The sequence below is a fragment of the Heloderma suspectum genome, chromosome 11 (genome assembly GCF_057233095.1).
Source record: "Heloderma suspectum isolate Gila_16-S chromosome 11, 16-S_ref, whole genome shotgun sequence".
In the NCBI taxonomy this organism is placed as follows: Eukaryota; Metazoa; Chordata; class Lepidosauria; order Squamata; family Helodermatidae; genus Heloderma; species Heloderma suspectum.
The window spans coordinates 41,750,938-41,768,933 of NC_139468.1; the positions used below are offsets into that span (position 1 = coordinate 41,750,938).

A 17,996-nucleotide genomic window follows, 5' to 3' on the forward strand; every position below is an offset into this window, starting at 1 on the left:
CATAGTGTCCATTGATATGACTTCTCCTCTATGCATTTTCAAAGCCATCGAAACTAATGGCCATCAACATGTCACGCAGCAGGAAATTCCACAAATTCTATGCTTTCTGAAAAAGTATTTCCTTTTCTCTGCCCTGAATCTCCTGCCAGTGAGTTTCAGTGGCTGACCCCATTTGCTTCTACAACTTTCTCCGCACCGTGCATGATAGTGTACACCTTTCTCACGTACAAGACGTTACAGTCGGCAGTCCTGGAGGATACTAGGGTATGGCTAGCTATGGCTGGGCTGCCCCGCCCAGGACAGATGGCAGTTGATGCACTACTATCAGCTGGTGAACGGCACCCTGGCGCCCCTGGCTGCCGTGGCCTCGACTGGCAAAGCTGGATCTAGGAGCACCTCCAAGGTGCTTTCATTGAGGGGTGTGCAACCCCACACGGAACGGTTTGCACATCATCTGACACACAGCAGGATCACCGAGCCATAGAATCTCCATCTTGTCGAAATCAGGTTTCCATGTATCCGTCCTCATCCAGCCCATGATGGATTCCAGGCTCTGGTTCACCACTTGCACCACCTTGCCTCATTCCCCCCTGCCCCCGCCTTTCTTCCAGGCTCAAAAGCCCCACGTATTGTAGACTTTCCTCGTAGGGAACATGCTCTTGGCCCCTTATCATGTTGGTTGCTCTCATCTAATATCTGTTTGGAGATGGGGCGACCAGACATGTGTGTAGCATTCCGAGATAGAGAGCGTGAGCGCAAGCCCATGTGCTGAGTGGGAGCAGAGGCGCTGAGCTCAAATTCCACGCCTACATGCAGGCCCATCTGCTCGGCTGCAGCACACGGCACAAACTGGGCTGTCCGGATCGCGCGTGTGTCTGCACGGGCACTGCTGAGCTCCGGGCACTGTAAACACAAAAAGGAAGCCACCAGTCTTGCAAGCCTTTTGCGAGCACAGCCCTTCCCTGGTGGGGGGCTTCAAAAGGTGGTCGTGAAGTGAGAGCTAGAAGCCAACAGAAAGAATGTCCCAACAAATTATCTCTCAGCGCCAGTATTCTAAACAATTTATTTTCCAGTCAAATGCTGTTGAATTTATGGATTTTAGGAGGAGAAACCACACGGTATGAACATTCTGAATGTAGCAAGCAAAGATGTGATTGCTTTAACATTTATCAAGGAGGATTTCAAAGCTAACCCTCAAATCAGATCTCCAAAGGGACATTTGAAAGTGTTCAGAATTGGAATGCCTGAGATTTCTTTGTGACTTGGGCTCTGTGTGTGCTTCTGTTTCCAGTCCACTGACCACCCCACCCACCACAACAGACGGAGAGGAGACGAGGCAAAGCCAGGGAGTTCCTTCCCTGCCAGAACCCTGGTATTCATGGAATCCCTCCTGGCCGGGGCTTTTGGAAGCCAGTGCTGCCCAGCTCATTTACAGATAGCGCCAATCCAGTTCAAAGCCCCCTGGCAAACAAAGCACATCATGCCACAGTTCCGGGAAAAGGCCCCCCACTGTCCGAGCGCCAGGCCCTCAAACCCTCCAGGAAGCATTTAGTTATTCTGCTGGAGCAGCGTGCGGTCCAGGGGGGAGAGCTGCTGTTCCTTTCGGAGTGTGATCAATGAAACAGGTTCCCCTGGCTTTCGAAATCCATCATCTTGCTAGTTCGGGGGCGGATGGTTTTTTCCCCCAGAGAACTGGAAATTATTTGAAAGAGGGATGGCTGCTTGTGGTGGGTACTACACCCGCCCTGCCTCCCTACTTCCACTTTTGGACAACAGGTTGGGCAGGTTTTTATATTGCTTCAAAAACTTGTTTGACCAGCTAGAGGAGAGGGACAGATCTCTCTTTCTTTCTCTCTCTCTCTCTCTCTCTCTCTCTGTGTATCAGCCTTCCCCAACTTTATGTCCTCCAGGTGTGTTGGAGTACAACTCCCACAATCCCCAGCCAATACAATTATCATTAACCAATGCTTGTTCATTGTTCACTTTATCTTCACTTTTATCCCCATTTTACAGGTGTGGAAACTGAACCTCAGAGATCAGTGACCTGCCTGAGGTCACAGAAGAATTCCTTGTCAGCTTGACGCCTACGTCCCAGGTCCTGTTGATTGCTTTCTCCAAGCACAACCACTTCTGTTTTGGTATTGGTTTTATTACACACACACACACACACACACACACACGCTGGGTTGGGAGGAGGGATCCTTCCAAGTTTTCTGATGAGGGCACTTCCCTTGATTCTTTCTCTGCGGCACATTTCATCTGGCAGGACTCTCCCTGTGCAGCAGCAGCAAGACAAGCAGAAATTCAGGAGGAGCATCATGGAGTCTAAGTGATGGGGAAGGTTTCACCCGCCTTGCTTTGAGTGTGGGGAAGGGCTGTACCTTGAGATAAAGCACATGCCTTGCATGCAGAAAATCCTGGGTTCGATTTCTGGTGCTGCTGCCCGTCAGTATTGACAATATTAAGCTAGATGGACCCAGGGTCTTCCTATGTCATGTAGATGTTAAAGCCATGGGGGGCCCTGCCAGGAGAAGCGTTTCATGCTACACCAGCCTAAAATCCTGCATTTAAAACAGGGTTTTCTGCTTCCATTTTCAATGCAGGATCATAACGGGGTTCATCACACGGAGCTTTTATCCTGCTATTGAGATGGCTCTGTCACGGATGTTTGCAGGCTCTTTAGATGACTCTGTTACCCTCCAGGGTGTCTCCCGGCATTCCCCCCCCAGCTTATCCTATGTTTTCCCCAAATGCAAAAAAAATAGTATTTTTCCTAGCCCACAGAACAGGAGCGCTATGACCTCCATGTGAAATTCTCCCATAGTGGAAGAAACTGCTCTGTCTGCCTGCTGGGGATGTTTGTTTTCAGTTGCTGGGGGCATGGTCAGGATGACGAAGGCACTGGGGATGGGAGCAAGGTTGCCGGGAAGGAAGCTCCAGCAGGTTTGACAGGCAAGAGGGCAAAAATTGCCTGCTGATTGCATCTCCTGCCTCTGCATTTCTCAGTCAGAGGGAGAAGAGGGTAAATGCCTCCCTGCAATGAAGGGAGACACATCTGAACCCCCCCCCCCAGCTCAGAAGCAACATCCTCTGTTCTTTCAGAGCACCGTATTAAGTTCAATGGGCTTACTCCTGAGTAAGTGTGCCCAGGATTGCAGACTTATACCATGGTATTATCTCTACTCAGAAGTAAGTCAGAGGTTTCCTGGGGGCTGTGAGAAAACAGTACAGCAGAAGTTGAGCTATGAAAGCAAGACTCCCCCCACCCCTCCATTGCACACATGCCAGGGAGGGAGGAAGGCACTCCCTCAGTTCAAACCACATGGCTTCCATGGAAAGAAGCCCTTCCTGATGCTGCAAAGAAACTGAGAGCAGGAAACTCCGGAAAGGGTGTGGGTTTTTTGCGTAATGTAGAAGCACCCAAGGACTCCCTTTTTCTCCCGCTTCCTTCTCCCCCTCCCCTTTCCCCCTCCTTCTCCCCGTATCTGAGTCTTCCACTGTCCTTCATTGATCTTGCTCCTCTTCTTGCTGCTCTTACTGTTTTCATGGAAGAAACTGAAGAGGAACACAATGGGGTGATGTGATAGCTCATTATCTGCGATTTTTTAAAAAATGGAACAAGGCATTTAGTGCACGACATGCTTTGAATGAATGCCGTGTCATGTAAAGAGCCCGCAAACTTCCATGAAGGAGCCTTCTCAATCGCAGGATAAAAGTTCAGTGTGAACATTTTTATTAATGCCTTGGATGAGGAGGTGCAGGGAATGCTGATCAGATTTGCAGATGACACAAAATACCATGGAAGAGAGAAACTAAATTCAAAGTGATCTTGATAGGCTGGAGGGCTGGGCAGAAGACAACAGAATGAAATCTAATAGGGATAAATGCCAAGTTCTGCACCTAGGAAAAAGAAACCAAATGCACGGTTACAAGATGGGGGATACTTGGCTCAACAACACTACAAGCGAGAGGGATCTTGGAATTGTTGTAGATCACAAGCTGAAGATGAGCCAACAATGTGATGTGGCTGCAAAAAAGGCAAATGCCATTTTGGGCTGCATTAATAGAAGCATATCTTCCAAATCCCAGGAAGTACTAGTTCCCCTCTACTCAGCACTGGTTAGGCCTCATCTGGAGTATTGTGTCCAGTTCTGGGCACCACACTTGAAGAAGGATGCAGACAAACTGGAGAGGGTTCAGAGGAGGGCAACAAAGATGATCAGTGGACTGGAAACAAAGCCCTATGAGGACAGACTGAAAGAACTGGGCCTGTTTAGCCTTGAGAAGACTGAGGGGAGGTATAGTGCTGTTCAAGTCCTTGAAAGGTTGTCACAGACAGGAAGGCCAGGATCTTAATCATCCCAGAGCGCAGGACACCAAATAACGGGCTCAAGTGACAGGAAGCCAGATTCCAGCTGAACATCAGGAAAACCTCCTGACTGTTAGAGCGATACGACAGTGGAACAAATTACCCAGGGAGGTGGTGGGCTCTCCCACACTGGAGGCATTCTAGATGATGCTGAACAGCCACTTGTCAGGGATGCTTTGACTTCGATTCCTGCATTGAGGGGGTTGGACTCGGTGGTCTTATAGGCCCCTTCCAGCCCTACTATTCTATGATTCTATGTGAAGGAGCCCTCAATCTCAGACACTTCTTGCCAAGACAGGTGACTCTGCAGATGGGCAGGCACGAATGTCTGGCAGTCCAGACCTCAGGCTCAGCACTCCCCAGCACATCAGGGAGCCGAATTGGTGCCTGGGGTTGTCCCAAACGGACTTGCAAGTTACAGCTCCACATATGGGGCAGGGGGCAGGGAACGCTTTCCAGCTTGTGCTTTAAGAATTCCTGTAGGGAGAAGTAAGCTGAGAAGGAGGAGGTGCCATAGCTCCGTGGTGGAGCTCTTGCCTTGCATGCAGAAGGCTCCCGGTTTGAACCTTGGCAGCACCTCCGGGGGGACTGGAAAAACTGCTTGAAACCTGGGATCAGTGTGGACAATGCTGGGCTAGATGGAGCAGGGCTCTGACTCAGTATAAGGCAGGTTCCTATGTCCCTACAAGGGTGGCCCCGAATGCAAATCACAGGCAGGAGACAGGCATTCATCGAGGCTCTTTTAAGCCCTCAGAAGCAGCCTTGATGAGGATATTAAGTTCTGGGTTGTATGGTACACATGGACAAAAGTGAACGCCTGGAGGGGCCCTCTGCCCTTGAGTGCGCCAGCCTTAGAGCTCACCCAAGACCCCTCTGCACCTTCTGCAACGGATCCATTCACAAGGCCCTAAGAAGGCGCTGGGGCCACCCCGCTCCATGTTGTCAATCAAGGTGCTCCAGGCCCAGAGGGGAGGATATTTAGCACAAGGCAGTCCAAGGAGATTTTGTGCCCTGCAGATTTCTGCTCAAGCCCGGCTGTCTGGTCCACCATGACACACAGGAGATGCCCAGAATTGGATTTCTTTCCATTTCAGGATGCTTAAAAAGTGCAGCTCAGGACTCCTAATCTGCACATCCAGCTCTGTTTGAGTTCATCGTTCCTGTGATGCTACTGCAGGGTTTCCTTGATTTGCAAAGGCCCTTTCAGCAGGATCCAGCTGAGTTAAGCAGATGTAAGGCCTACAGAGTCAAGTGGAAGGGTTGTGGGCAGGGTCACCTCTCCCCCACTGAAATTGGCAGCACGCAAAATACTTCGCTTTGGCCGGATTGTGCCCTGTGTCCAGTGGTGGTGCCAGTCGGGGGTTGGGGGCTGAGTGCCCCAGCCCTGCCACACGCCCCAGCGGAACTTCAGAGAAGAAGCTTTTCTTCCGCAGCCAGCGCTGGCCTCTTCTGTCGCTCTGGCTGCTGCTGCTGCTTTGCTGCCACCACGAACCAGGAAGGGATTCCTGGCTGGTCTGACACCATCATTTGTTGACCTGGGCATGTGCAAAGTCTGTGGGAAAACACTTCCTGAAGTGTGCGCCCCCTCAGGCCTATGCACAGGCAGCATTGTACAAAAATCCAGCTGATGCATATCTCCTAAGAAGGAAGGAGGACTGGATTGCTCAGGAGGAAGCATGGGCAGCAAGTTCTGAGCGCATCAGCAGTCAATCCCTTTGCACGTAGGGTGATGGTGATGGTCATAGTAATAATAAGTAAACCTCTGTCCAGCGTGCTGCTGTAGCCCTAGTGCAGCAAAAGGCTGGAACCTGCACTATAGTGGCACCTAGTGACAGAACAGAGCATTACAACGCCAAACAAAGGTGGGGAGGAGCACCCATATTTGCCAATCCAGAGAGGAAATACACTTCATGCCCCCAAATCTAAATCCAAGTCCCCAATTCCACATGTATCATGGGAACTCACCCTACAGCAGAAATAGCTTTACTCTGGTGTGGCATTTTCCTATTGGAATAATTCTGATGAAGGGATGCCTGGTGTCTCAATATAACTGAGACTTGGTGGGATGACTCTCATGACTGGAATACAGCAATTGAAGGATATAATTTGTTCAAAAAGAACAGGAGGAACAGAAAGGGAGGTGGGGTTGCACTGTATGTGAAAAATACATACCTCTGCACAGAAATACAGCAGGAGGAGCTTGGTAGCCCCATCGAGAGCATCTGGATCAAAATAAATGGAGCAAAGAATAAAAGGAACCTGGTGGTCAGAGTCAACTACCGGCCATCCAATCAAGGAGAAGACGAGGATGAAACTTTTGAAAAGCAAATAGCCAATGTTTTAAGGAACATGTGGAAGTTTTAAGGAAGCATGATATAGTAGTAATGGGGGACTTCATTTCCCCAATATTTGTTGGGAGACAAATTCTGCAAAACATGGCCCCTCCAGGAAATTCCTGACTTGTGTGGTGGATAACTTCCTCCTACAGAAAGTAGAGGAAGGAACTAGAGGATTGGCTGTCCTTGACTTGATCCTGACCAACAGAGATGACTTGGTGGATAAAGTAGCAGTTACAGGAACTCTGGGGGAAAGTGACCATGTTGTACTTGAGTTCTTGGTTCTAAGGGAAGCAAAAGCCAAGTGTAGTCAAACTCAGAACAATGATAAGTTAGGTCCCATGGCAAGCGACGCTAATGAGAAAAGGAGTCCAAGATGGGTGGGAGGTTTTAAAAAGAAATTCTCAAGGCACAACTACAAACAATTCCAACAAGAAGAAAAAGGTGGAAGACAACAGAAGAAGCCAATGTGGCTTCACAAAAAGCTTAGGGATGACCTGAAAATAAAAAAGGACACATATAGGAAGTGGAAAGAAGATCAAGTAACAAAGGAAGAGTACAGGCAGGTAGCACAGAATTGCAGGGATGGCGTCAGGAAGGCTACAGCTGAGAACGAGCTGAGGTTAGCGGGGGTGCTAAAAACAACAAAAAGGCTTTCTTCAGCTACATGCATAGTAAAAGGTAGAGGAAAGAAATGGTGGTTCAGCTATTAAATAAGGATGGCAAAACGATAACAGATGACAAAGAAAAGGCAGAGGTGCTCAATTCCTACTTTGGCTCAGTCTTCTCCCAATAGAGGGTCTATGACCCCCTGGCAAAGGCGAAGTACAGGCTGATGGAGCAGGATTGCAGCTTGAGATCGATAGGCATATGGTCAAGGAACACCTAATTACTTTGAATGAGTTCAAATCTCCAGGGCCAGATGAACTGCACCCTAGAGTAATAAAGGAACTGGCAGAAGAACTCTCAGAACCGCTGTCTATTCTCTTTGAGAAATGGAGGATGGGTGAAGTGCCAGATGACTGGAGGAGGGCTAACGTTGTCCCTATCTTCAAAAAGGGTAAAAAGGAGGAATCTGGGAACTACAGACCACAAGTCAGTCTGGCATCCATCCCTGGGAAAATTCTGGAGCAGATGATAAAGCAATCCATCTGGAAGCACCTTGACAACAATGCCGTGATTACTCGAAGCCAACATGGATTTGTCAAAAACAAGTCCTGCCAGACGATCTGATCTCATTTTTTGGTCAAGTCACCTCCCTTGTGGACCGTGGGAATGCTGTAGACATCATATGCCTTGACTTCAGCAAAGCTTTCAACAAAGTGCCCCATGCTATCCTGATGAGCAAACTAGCTCAAAGTGGGCTAGATGAAACAACGATCTGGTGGATCCACAGTTGGCTACAGAATCGGACTCAAAGAGTGCTTATCAATGGGCTCTTCTCACACTGGGGAGAGGTAACGAGTGGGGTACCGCAGGGCTCAGTCCTGGGCCCAGTGCTCTTCAACGTTTGTATTAATGACTTGGAGGAGGAGGTGCAGGGAATACTGATCAAATTTGCAGATGACACAGAATTGGGCAGGATAGCTAATACTTTGGAAGACAGAAACAAAATTCAAAGTGATCTGGATAGACTATAGCGCTGGGCAGAAAACAACAGAATGACATTTAATAGGGAGAAATGTCAAGTTCTGCACCTAGGAAAAAGAAACCAAATGCACAGTTACAAGATGGGGGATACATGGCTCAACAACACTACAAGCGGAAAGTATCTTGGAATTGTTGTAGCTCACAAGCTGAATATGAGCCAACAATGGGATGTGGCTGCCAAAAAGGCCAATGTTCTTTTGAGCTGCATTAATAGAAGCATAGCTTCCAAATCCTGCGAAGTACTAGTTCCCCTCTACTCAGCACTGGTTAGGCCTCATCTGGAGTACTGTGTCCAGTTCTGGGCACCACACTTTAAGAAGGATGCAGACAAACTGGAGAGGGTTCAGAGGAGGGCAACAAAGATGATCAGGGGACTAGAAACACAGCCCTATGAGGAGAGACTGAAAGAACTGGGCATGTATAGCCCTGAGAAGAGAAGACTGAGGGGAGATATGATAGCGCTCTTCAAGTCCTTAAACGTTGTCCCAGAGAGGAAGGCCAGGATCTCTTCTCGATCATCCCAGAGTGCAGGACATGGAATAATGGGCTCAAGTTACAGGAAGCCAGATTCCAGCTGAACACCAGGAAAAACGTCCTGACTGTGAGAGCAATACGACAATGGAACCCATGACCTAGGGAGGTAGTGGGCTCTCCCACGCTGGAGGCGTTCAAGACAAGGCTGGACAGCCATCTGTCCGGGATGCTCTGACTTGGATTCCTGCATTGAGCAGGGGGTTGGACTCGATGGCCTTGTAGGCCCCTTCCAACCCTACTATTCTATGATTCTATGGTTCTGTGATTCTATGCGCTACGGCAGCACTGGAACTTCAGGTGGATTTTTCAATATCCTGGCCACAAAAGCATCCTGGGAAAGCGGGGCATGAGGATGTTTTTAGCTTCAGCGCAATGTTTTCTATGTGTGTCCCTCCATGGGAATCCTTCCAAGTGCCTCGGTATAGAGTTTGGTATGTGGGAGCCAGCAGCCTCTCACTTTCGGCAGTCTCCCTCGGCAAAACGAATGGCTCGTTGCAGCACCCACGCCACGCGGCAGCCTTGGAGAGCCTGGACCGCTTTGCTCTGTGGCCACTTCAGCATGCTGGAATTGTATTAGCTGTGTCGAGAGCTCGGCATCTTCGAGCCATCATGTGCTCGGGGGGGACACAATAGTCTCCCCATTAACACCCAGGAAGATGGAGGGAGGCTGGGCAGGCCCTGTCAGAATTCTGCTGATTGGGAGCAGCTGAGAAGGGGCTCGCCTGTGTTCTCTTGACTTGCTTCTCCAAAGAGAAGAAAAAATAGCTGGCTTGCCTCAGCCAATTAATTGGTGCTAATTAATTCCAGCAGATAGTCCTTGACTGACAACAAAAGGGGAAGCAGTTGTAGGAGGTGTTACAATTGTGTAGGCAAATGTACGGACAGATAGAACAGAAGTGCTCGCCCTGATCACACCCTCACCTCCACCAGTTGCACCCAGATGTTTTTTAGGCTCTGGTCACAGTGTCAAGGGGCCCAATAGTGAAGTCTGGAACCACCCCAAATCAGACTCAAGGCACCAGTTGTGTCCTTAGCTTAGAAGTGGATGGAACCAAAAGCCTAGGCTACGGGTGGGCATCCTCTGACCCTCCAGCTGGACTACAGCTCCCATCAGCCTTATCCAACATAGCCAATGGTGAGGACTGATGGGAGTTGTAGGCCAAAACAAGCTGTCCACCTCTGGCCAGGTAGTCCATCCGTGTATCCCAGGGCAAGACCGGCCAGCCCCTCTGCCCCACATATCAGGGTGAAAAAGGCACACTGCAAAAATGCTGCTGTTGCCCTTGTGGGTCATGATTGCCAGCTCTGGAAATCAGTGATGCTGTGAGGTAGTTTCAGACTCTGGATTGAACGGTCCCACGGGAGCTCCTCTGTTCAGATGCATGTCATGTGTTCACTGACTTTAAAATTCAGCATGCCAGCCCTGCTGCGGGGCGGGGGGGGGGAGTTTCTGCTCAATCTGCTGGATTTCTGCCCTGACTGCACCATGGCGTGGAAGGAGTGTGCCCTGAGGGAGGATCATGGGAGTGCTCCAGGGGGCAGCCACCGAAAATGCTGTGTTCACCCACTGTGCACTGCTGTGCCGTCAGCTGACAGGTTCCCTGTGCTCAAGCGGCATTTCCACATAGGGTATCCGCCTCCCACAGATCACCGCAGAATGCAGACCGGCACTGTGCCACAATCAGAGAGGAAGAAACAGCCAACATGAAGGGCAGATAACTTGTGAAAGCGCGCCAAGCCGGACCTGCGCTGGAGGGACACAATGGGAGCGCGCACGCTTCCCCTTGGTCTCTCGTCACATGCCAGACCAGACTCGGATGGGCCAGATTGAGATCGGCCCTCCACCCCAAGGGGCACTGGACCCCCTGGCCGGCCTGCGCTGCCAGCAGTGCTCAGTTGCTGGCTGGGCTGCCTCCGAGGCTGGGGCACGCCCCTCACTCAGCTGGCCCTGCTCAGCCCTGGGCAGGCGGCGGGCAGGCGCAGCGCCTGGCCTCGACAGGCTCACTTGGGCAGCTGCGCTGGGGGCGGGGCCAGTCGGCATGGCTCCCCCTCGCTGGTCGCCCACCTTCTTCCACGCTGCTGGCCATCGCCTGACCACCGCACTGCCACCGGCCTTCATCACCGCTGTGGAGCCGCCTGTCAGGGTGGACACTGAGCCCATAGAATCCCAGAGTAGTTCTGATTCTGAGGAAGAGGAGTTGCTCCTGGGAGAGGAGCGCGCTCATCCTTCCCAGGGCCAACAGCTGACGGAGATTCCTCCCACCGGCATTCCTAGCTTAGATAGCAGTCCTGGGAGTGACAGAGCGCGGGAAGCAGACTTGATGGACGCGCGTTGCTGACGCAGAGAGCGGCGCCAAATGGAGGGCGTGGAAAGGAAGCATAGTGCCTGGTTGGTGCGCAAACAACGGTTGCGCCCAGAGGATCCAAGGGAAAAGGGGAGGGACTCTCCCTAGCCCTTAAGTTCAGGGTCTGCCAGTGATTCCCTTTCAAACGGGGACCAACTGTTCCAACTTAGGGCATAGTTACTCTGCTGCTCATATCTAGTTGCTAACAGTAGAGTTGTTAAGTTGTAAAAGAAGAATAAAGCTTTGAAAGGAATCCCTTTGTCTGTGTCTGGACTTGGCTACTGGATTAGACTGAGAGAGGCCTCCAAGGAGCCCTTGACACTGCCCACCCCCTGCCGCTGGAGCACCGCTGAGCACGCCCGGGCAGGCCATGGCCTGTGGTTTTGGCTCGCTGTTCACACCCAATGACTTCCGGGAGGGTCGGCGGCCGTTTCGAGCTCAGCACACATCCGCCAAAGCTACACGCTCCCCTCCCCCTCCCCCTCTTACAGTGTCCACTGCGCTCTTCTGTCCTGTGTGCACGTGTGTGCAATGCATGCACACACAAAACAGGGCCAGGTTTTAAACAAACAAGTAAATGGTGACAGGAAAACTGCACCCGCTTTCCCCATTCTTGTCTGGCCCTGTGGGGCCCAGACACCCCCAAGCCAGCCCCTTCCCCACTTCAGACACCAACATTCTGAGTTAACTGGACCTGGTGCTCAGTAACGCATCTCTGGGGTGGGGTGGGGTGTTGCCCTCTGACTGCTACAAGCTTGACCAGGCATCGGCAGCAACAAGAGGGTGGGAAGAGGACTCTGTCGGTCATTCGCCTCCTCTGGCCAGAGCTCTGCGAGACAGGAACTGCTGGCGTCGCCTGCCTGGTGAGACCCCCAAGACTCCTAGGATTGTAGTGGAAGCTTTAGAAGAGGTTTTAATTGTTGCCCAATCTAACTGTTTGTTGCGTGTGTTAGTCTGGGCTGTAGGGAGCTGGGATGGAGCCAAGCCTGAATACCTGCAGGATCACACAGGTTTACCCAGGAGCACCTGGTGTCACTGACTGAGATGAGGCTGAAGACATCACACCGAAAGAGGCTCTCCAAAGACCAAGGGGGCACGCCCTGGCGAGGCACAACACTCAGGTATAAGACTGACGGGGGCAGGATACAGACCGGAGGGTCGCAAGCAAGGTGGGCAAGGCATAGAATAGTCCACTGAAAGGGCTAAAGAAGAGACCCAGCCCCAACATGGAAGCATTGTGTGGGGGTGACCTTGGAGCTGAGCCTGGTGGGGAGAGCAACAAACTGAGGTGAGGCCTTTTGCCTGTGGGGCCCAGGGAAAGCAAACTGCAGCTCAGGGCTTACTGTCTGCTCTGCGTCGTGGCAGGACCTTGGATAGCACGCTGCAGGAAGTGCTGGCTGGAGTATTCTCCTATGAGGAGCTGTTGTCTCAGCAAAGGACTGCAGTCCACTGGGGCATTAAGCAGGCTGGCACAGCCCGGTCTTTCAGCAGCTCCACCCCTGCTGGATGCTGGCGGCAGCTCTTAAGGGGCCGGTGCCTGCTTCTGCAGCGATATGCTCCTGCGTGGCTGCGGGGGCATTCCCTTCCAAGTCAAATGATGGGAGAGCTACCTCCTGAGGATGGGACAGTATAGGAGAGGCTGCTACCATCTCCCAATGAAGTGGAGTGATCTGTGAATCGGAGTCCTCGTTGGGATAACGTGGAGCCTCAGAGCCAGGGGACCTGACAGCCTTGTGGCAGGAGCTGGTTGGCTCATTTTCCGTGACAACCAGCAGGAGATGACACCAGGCAACAGGGATGTGTTTCCTAGTCTTGCAAGATACAGCAGTTACAGGGGCTCTGGGGAGAAAGCCAGGCTGTAGGCTAGGGAGGAAGCACTTACGCTTTAAGTCTTAAGGCAAGGATGGGCAACTTTTTATCCAGAGGGACACACTCCCTTGGGGATAATCTGTGAAGGCCCACATGGGCAGAGTTGAGGCTAGTGTTGGCTGGGGCTAGGACCCCCCCCCCACTTCATCCACTTACCCTCACACATACACTGCCTCATGCTCACAGAGACTGTGCGGGAGGGACAGGGAATATCATCATTCCTAATGAGCATTTTTAGTCTGCAGATGCACCTGCAGTCCACACCTCATCTATTACCTTTGCTGCAGCACACAGGATCTTGCTGGTTTTCAGTGAGGCAGAAGCTGGAAATACCCAATTAACCAGACACTACTGGTACTAAAACCATCTGTTAAAATGTGCTTCATGCTCAGATAAATTAGGTAGAGGATTCTCCCTTCTTAACGTTAACTAAGGCCAGAGTCTACCAGGAAGTTCTCTTACACAAGACCCATTCAAATGAACAGAGAACATATTGGTAGATTGAGCCCTAGCTTTTAAAAAACGTTTAAAACTTTGAAGCAATCCTTGTAGCTCAGAGGTGTAAAACCTCTTTCGGCCTGAGGGCTGAATTTCATTTGGGGGGGGGGGGCTGCATTCCAGTGGCAGGCAAAAGGGGTGGGGCATGTTTTAGCTGAAAGGGGTGGGGCATGGTTTAGCTGAAAATGCTGGCATGGTTTAGCTGAATCATAGAATCATAGAATAGTAGGGTTGGAAGGGGCCTACAAGGCCATCGAGTCCAACCCTGAAAGCTCTTCCTGCCAGTCGCTAAGCCTTTGGAGAGGAATTTCAACCTTGCAGAAGGGGGAAAAACTGCACAAAAGCCAGGAGACCACCAAATGGTTGGTGGTCGAAGGAAAGCCGGGCAAAGGTGCTTGATTCAAGAAGGCCTTTGGCATGTCAGCTGGTCTGTTGGGTTGGGTGCTGTTGTGTTTTAATTGGGTTTTTAATGTATTTGTTTTATAATTGTTTTAATCAAGCTTTTATTTAAATGTTTTGCTATTCCTATTATTGTAAACTGCCTTGAGTGCCATTTTCTTGGTAGAATGCTGGGCTATAGAGGAGTGTGGCCAGGGGAAGGGTGTTTGCCCATCTGGGCAACCCTGGAGGGCTACAGGAATTGCACACCTGCTGTAGCTGGCTTATAGTCTTACTAGGTGAACTTTTCTAAGGATTTCAGATCCACCTCACAAAACCCTTCTAGCTTCCACAAGTTATCTTCATCAGGACATGATTCTACCTGCGCCCCTGAAGGAAGTCGTTCTCTTGGCATTCCTTTACTATCAGATCCAGTCAACATTTTATGAAAAGCCCCTGTTTGGCAAAGATACGCTTGGATTTATTGTCTCCTTTGTTTACTGGCAAACTGAAGAGGAATTGAACACACAGAGAGAAAGGTTTTGTTTTTTCTGTCCATGAGTATTTCAGAATTTAGCACCAATACAATTGTTGTTTATTTTTATTTGCTGTATTTGTAGTAGATGGGTAATTGCCAGCCAGCCATCACCAGACAATTTTCACTTAATGAGAAAAAAAGTAACCCAGCGATCGGCCACTTTACACTCCCTCCCTTGCGATGTAATGTGGTCTTGAGAGTCCTCGCTGCAGCCCAGCAGAAAGGGCACCTTGGTCACCACCACAGCTCCCCACAGTCCATCAGCCAGCGTTGCCTGGGTGCTTATATGGAGCTCCTGAGAAAGGACTCCTGTGGGATGTCGATTAGCCTCCTGCCCTACTCTGTCTTCATATAGGAGATCTTTCCACTTGGGAGCAAAAATCAGAAATGAAATGAAGTTTGAAGTCATATAACTTGATCTACCTTGAATTTGCCTTAATTGTCATCATCAGAATCTATTTATTTACTTGCTTATTTAATTTGTTACATTTATATCCCCCCTTTCCTCCAAGAAGCCCAAGGTGGCGTACATGATCCTCCGTCTCCTCTTCATTTGTCTCCACAGTAACAACACTGTTAGGCAGGTTAGGCTGAGAGGCAGTGACTGGCCCAAAGGCACCCAGCGAGTGGGGACTAGAAGCCCAATTTCCCCAGCCCCAGTCCAGCACCTAACCACTATAATCCAAACTCAGTTCCAGTTAGGAAAACATGAGCTTGGATTTTTTTTTTTTTCTGGGTGGTGGTGGTGACATAAACAATTCCAGTTAGGAGCACATTCTTACAATATTCCCTGTGATGGATACTTCTTAGGCTCCTAGGCTGAAATGCTGGCAAGAGTCCAGCCCCATGGCAGGCAGGAGCCTGGAGCAGGGAGCAGCACCAGGCAGACAGGCACGCAGTCTGGACACACCTAGGAGGCCTTCTTCCCTGATGAGCTGCCCAGGCCGAGGCAGCGCTGCCAGGCTGGTTCACTGATCCCAGAACAGCTTTCCTATGGACCAACCGTGCTTCTTTTTCTTCTGGATGAGATCTCCATTTGTTAGCCCACATCGAGCTCATCACAGATCCCAAACACTGGCTGCTTTCTTGGAGTCAGACAGAGAAAAGAGGCAGAAAAGTGTTATCTGCATAATTGGTGATACCATACTCTAAACCTCTGGACAACTTCTCCCGATGGTTTCATGCAGATGTTAACCTGCATGGGAAACAAGATGGAAGACTGAGAAACTCCATAAGCCCATGGCCCAAAAGAAGAAGAGCAGCCCTCCAGCACCATCATCTGGAACCTACCTTCCCCATGTCGGACCAGAACCAGCACAGAACAGCCCTAACCCAGCCAGCCAATTGAGACAGATATATCATAGTTCATGGTATTGAAAACCACTGAAGGGTCCAGCAGAAACAATTCTCCCTGTCCAGTTCTTAGCATAGGTCATCAAGCTGGGCAACCGAAGCAGTGTCAGTCCCCAAACCAGGTCAAAAGCCTGAACAAAAGGGGCCCAGACGGGGTGCTCCTAGAGCAGACAGAGAGCTCCTAGCGCTACCAATTAGACGGCATTGTGCAGCTATTCCATCTTTTCCTCCTTAAATGTTTTTGTGGAAAGAAAAAAGATAGAAGAAATGGTGGGAAAACACGAGATGGTTACAAATGGAAGAGGCCATTTGGATCCTCTGTAAAATTCCATGAATGTGGCAAGGTGAAGGCGCCATAAAAGCCTCGTCTGGAGGCCCCCTCGATGACCAGCTCGCACATCACGATAAGCCACGCCGAAAACAAGCCACGGTGGGTTTTTTAATCAGCCAGAAATCCACGGTCACCCACGATGCAGCAGACACACGATCAGGCGCGCCCTGGCTTGCTGTGGTTTGTCTCCCCCTTTGTCCTCCGGCCTGCTCCCAGCATGCATCCCTGGGGCCTTTGCAGCAGCTCGTATCCTGGGAGCCATTGGTCCACTGTGTGTGACGGGCGTGTTTTGCCTTAGCAGGCTCCAAATGGAAACCTTTTGCGCTGCTTCCTGCCACCCTCCCTCCCCGGGACCTCCTGCTCACTGCCTGCAAATACTTTTTTGAATGAAACCAAACTATTTTGTTCTCAAGGTTTTACTGGTGCTTCACTCTGGATAGGGGTGAATGCTCCTTCCTTGTTCTCCTTGACCTCTCAGCGGCTTTTGATACCGTTGACCACGGTATCCTCCTGGACCGCCTGGAGGGGTTGGGCATTGGAGACACTGTATTGCGGTGGTTCCGGTCCTTCCTCTCCGGCAGGTACCAGAGGGTAGCACTGGGAGAGGAGGTTTCGGACCCGTGGCCACTTACTTGTGGGGTGCCACAGGGTTCCATCCTCTCCCCGATGCTATTTAACATCTATGTGAAGCCACTGGGGGCTATCATCAGGAGTTTTGGGGTGCAGTGTCATCAATATGCGGATGACACACAGCTCTACCTCTCATTCAAATCTTCACCAAGGTTGGCCGTAGAATCCCTGTCCAAATGTCTGGAGACGGTGAGTGGCTGGATGGGGAGGAATAAGCTGAAGCTCAACCCTGACAAGACCGAGGTACTTTTGGTGGGAGACAAGAGGAGGCTGGGGGATGTTGACCTGGTGTTGAATGGGGTACAGCTACCCTTGAAAGACCAGGTCCGCAGCCTGGGGGTCATTTTGGACTCCCAGCTGTCCATGGAGGCTCAGGTGTCAGCTGTGAGCCAGACAGCGCTGTATCAACTCCATCTGATACGGAGGCTGCGCCCCTTCCTTCCCGACCATCTGCTCCCATCGGTAGTACATGCCCTGGTCTCCTCTCGTTTAGACTACTGTAATGCGCTCTACGTGGGGTTACCCTTGAAGACGGTTCGGAAACTGCAGCTGGTACAGAACGCGGCGGCTCGCCTGATTAAAGGCAGCCGCCGGCAAGATCACATCACTCCAGTGCTGAAGGAGTTGCACTGGTTACCAGTTGTTTTCCGGGCCAAATTCAAGGTGTTGGTTTTGACCTTTAAAACCCTATATGGTTCCGGCCCAGCCTATCTTAAGGAGCGCCTCCAGCAACACCAGACAGGCCGCTTAACAAGATCAGCCTCGGATGGCCTTCTCTCTGTCCCATCAGCCAGGACAGCTAGACTGGTGGGGACGAGGGAGAAGGCCTTCTCTGTGGTGGCCCCCACTCTGTGGAAATCCCTCCCTAGGGAACTCCGTCATGCCCCCTCTTTAATGAGCTTCCGTCGTGCATTAAAAACGTGGTTGTTCAGGCAGGCATTTGGGGTGGGCTAGGGTATTTTTTTAAAAAAATTTATGGTAAAATTTTATTGTTTTAAATTGTTTTATGGTGGGTTGTACATCGCCCAGAGTGGCTGGGTGACCAGTCAGATGGGCGATTAATAAATTTAATAAATAAATAAATTCACTCTGGGCCAGCACAGAGCTTGCTCTGCCCATCAGAGAAGCAGCTTTTGTTCACCGTCCTTCGTCTCCTTCATCCTCC

The 17,996-nt window shown here is 50.7% G+C and overlaps 1 protein-coding gene across 1 annotated transcript in view; it reads left to right on the forward strand.

The window, feature by feature from the left end:
- The first annotated feature begins 12,275 nt into the window (after positions 1-12,275).
- The window catches only part of CORO2B (coronin 2B), a 159,078-nt gene continuing 153,357 nt past the window's right edge, over positions 12,276-17,996 (forward strand). The window contains exon 1 of the mRNA XM_084817557.1: positions 12,276-12,355. The gene's annotated coding sequence lies outside the window, so the exon portion shown is untranslated. The remainder of the gene's footprint in view (positions 12,356-17,996) is intronic.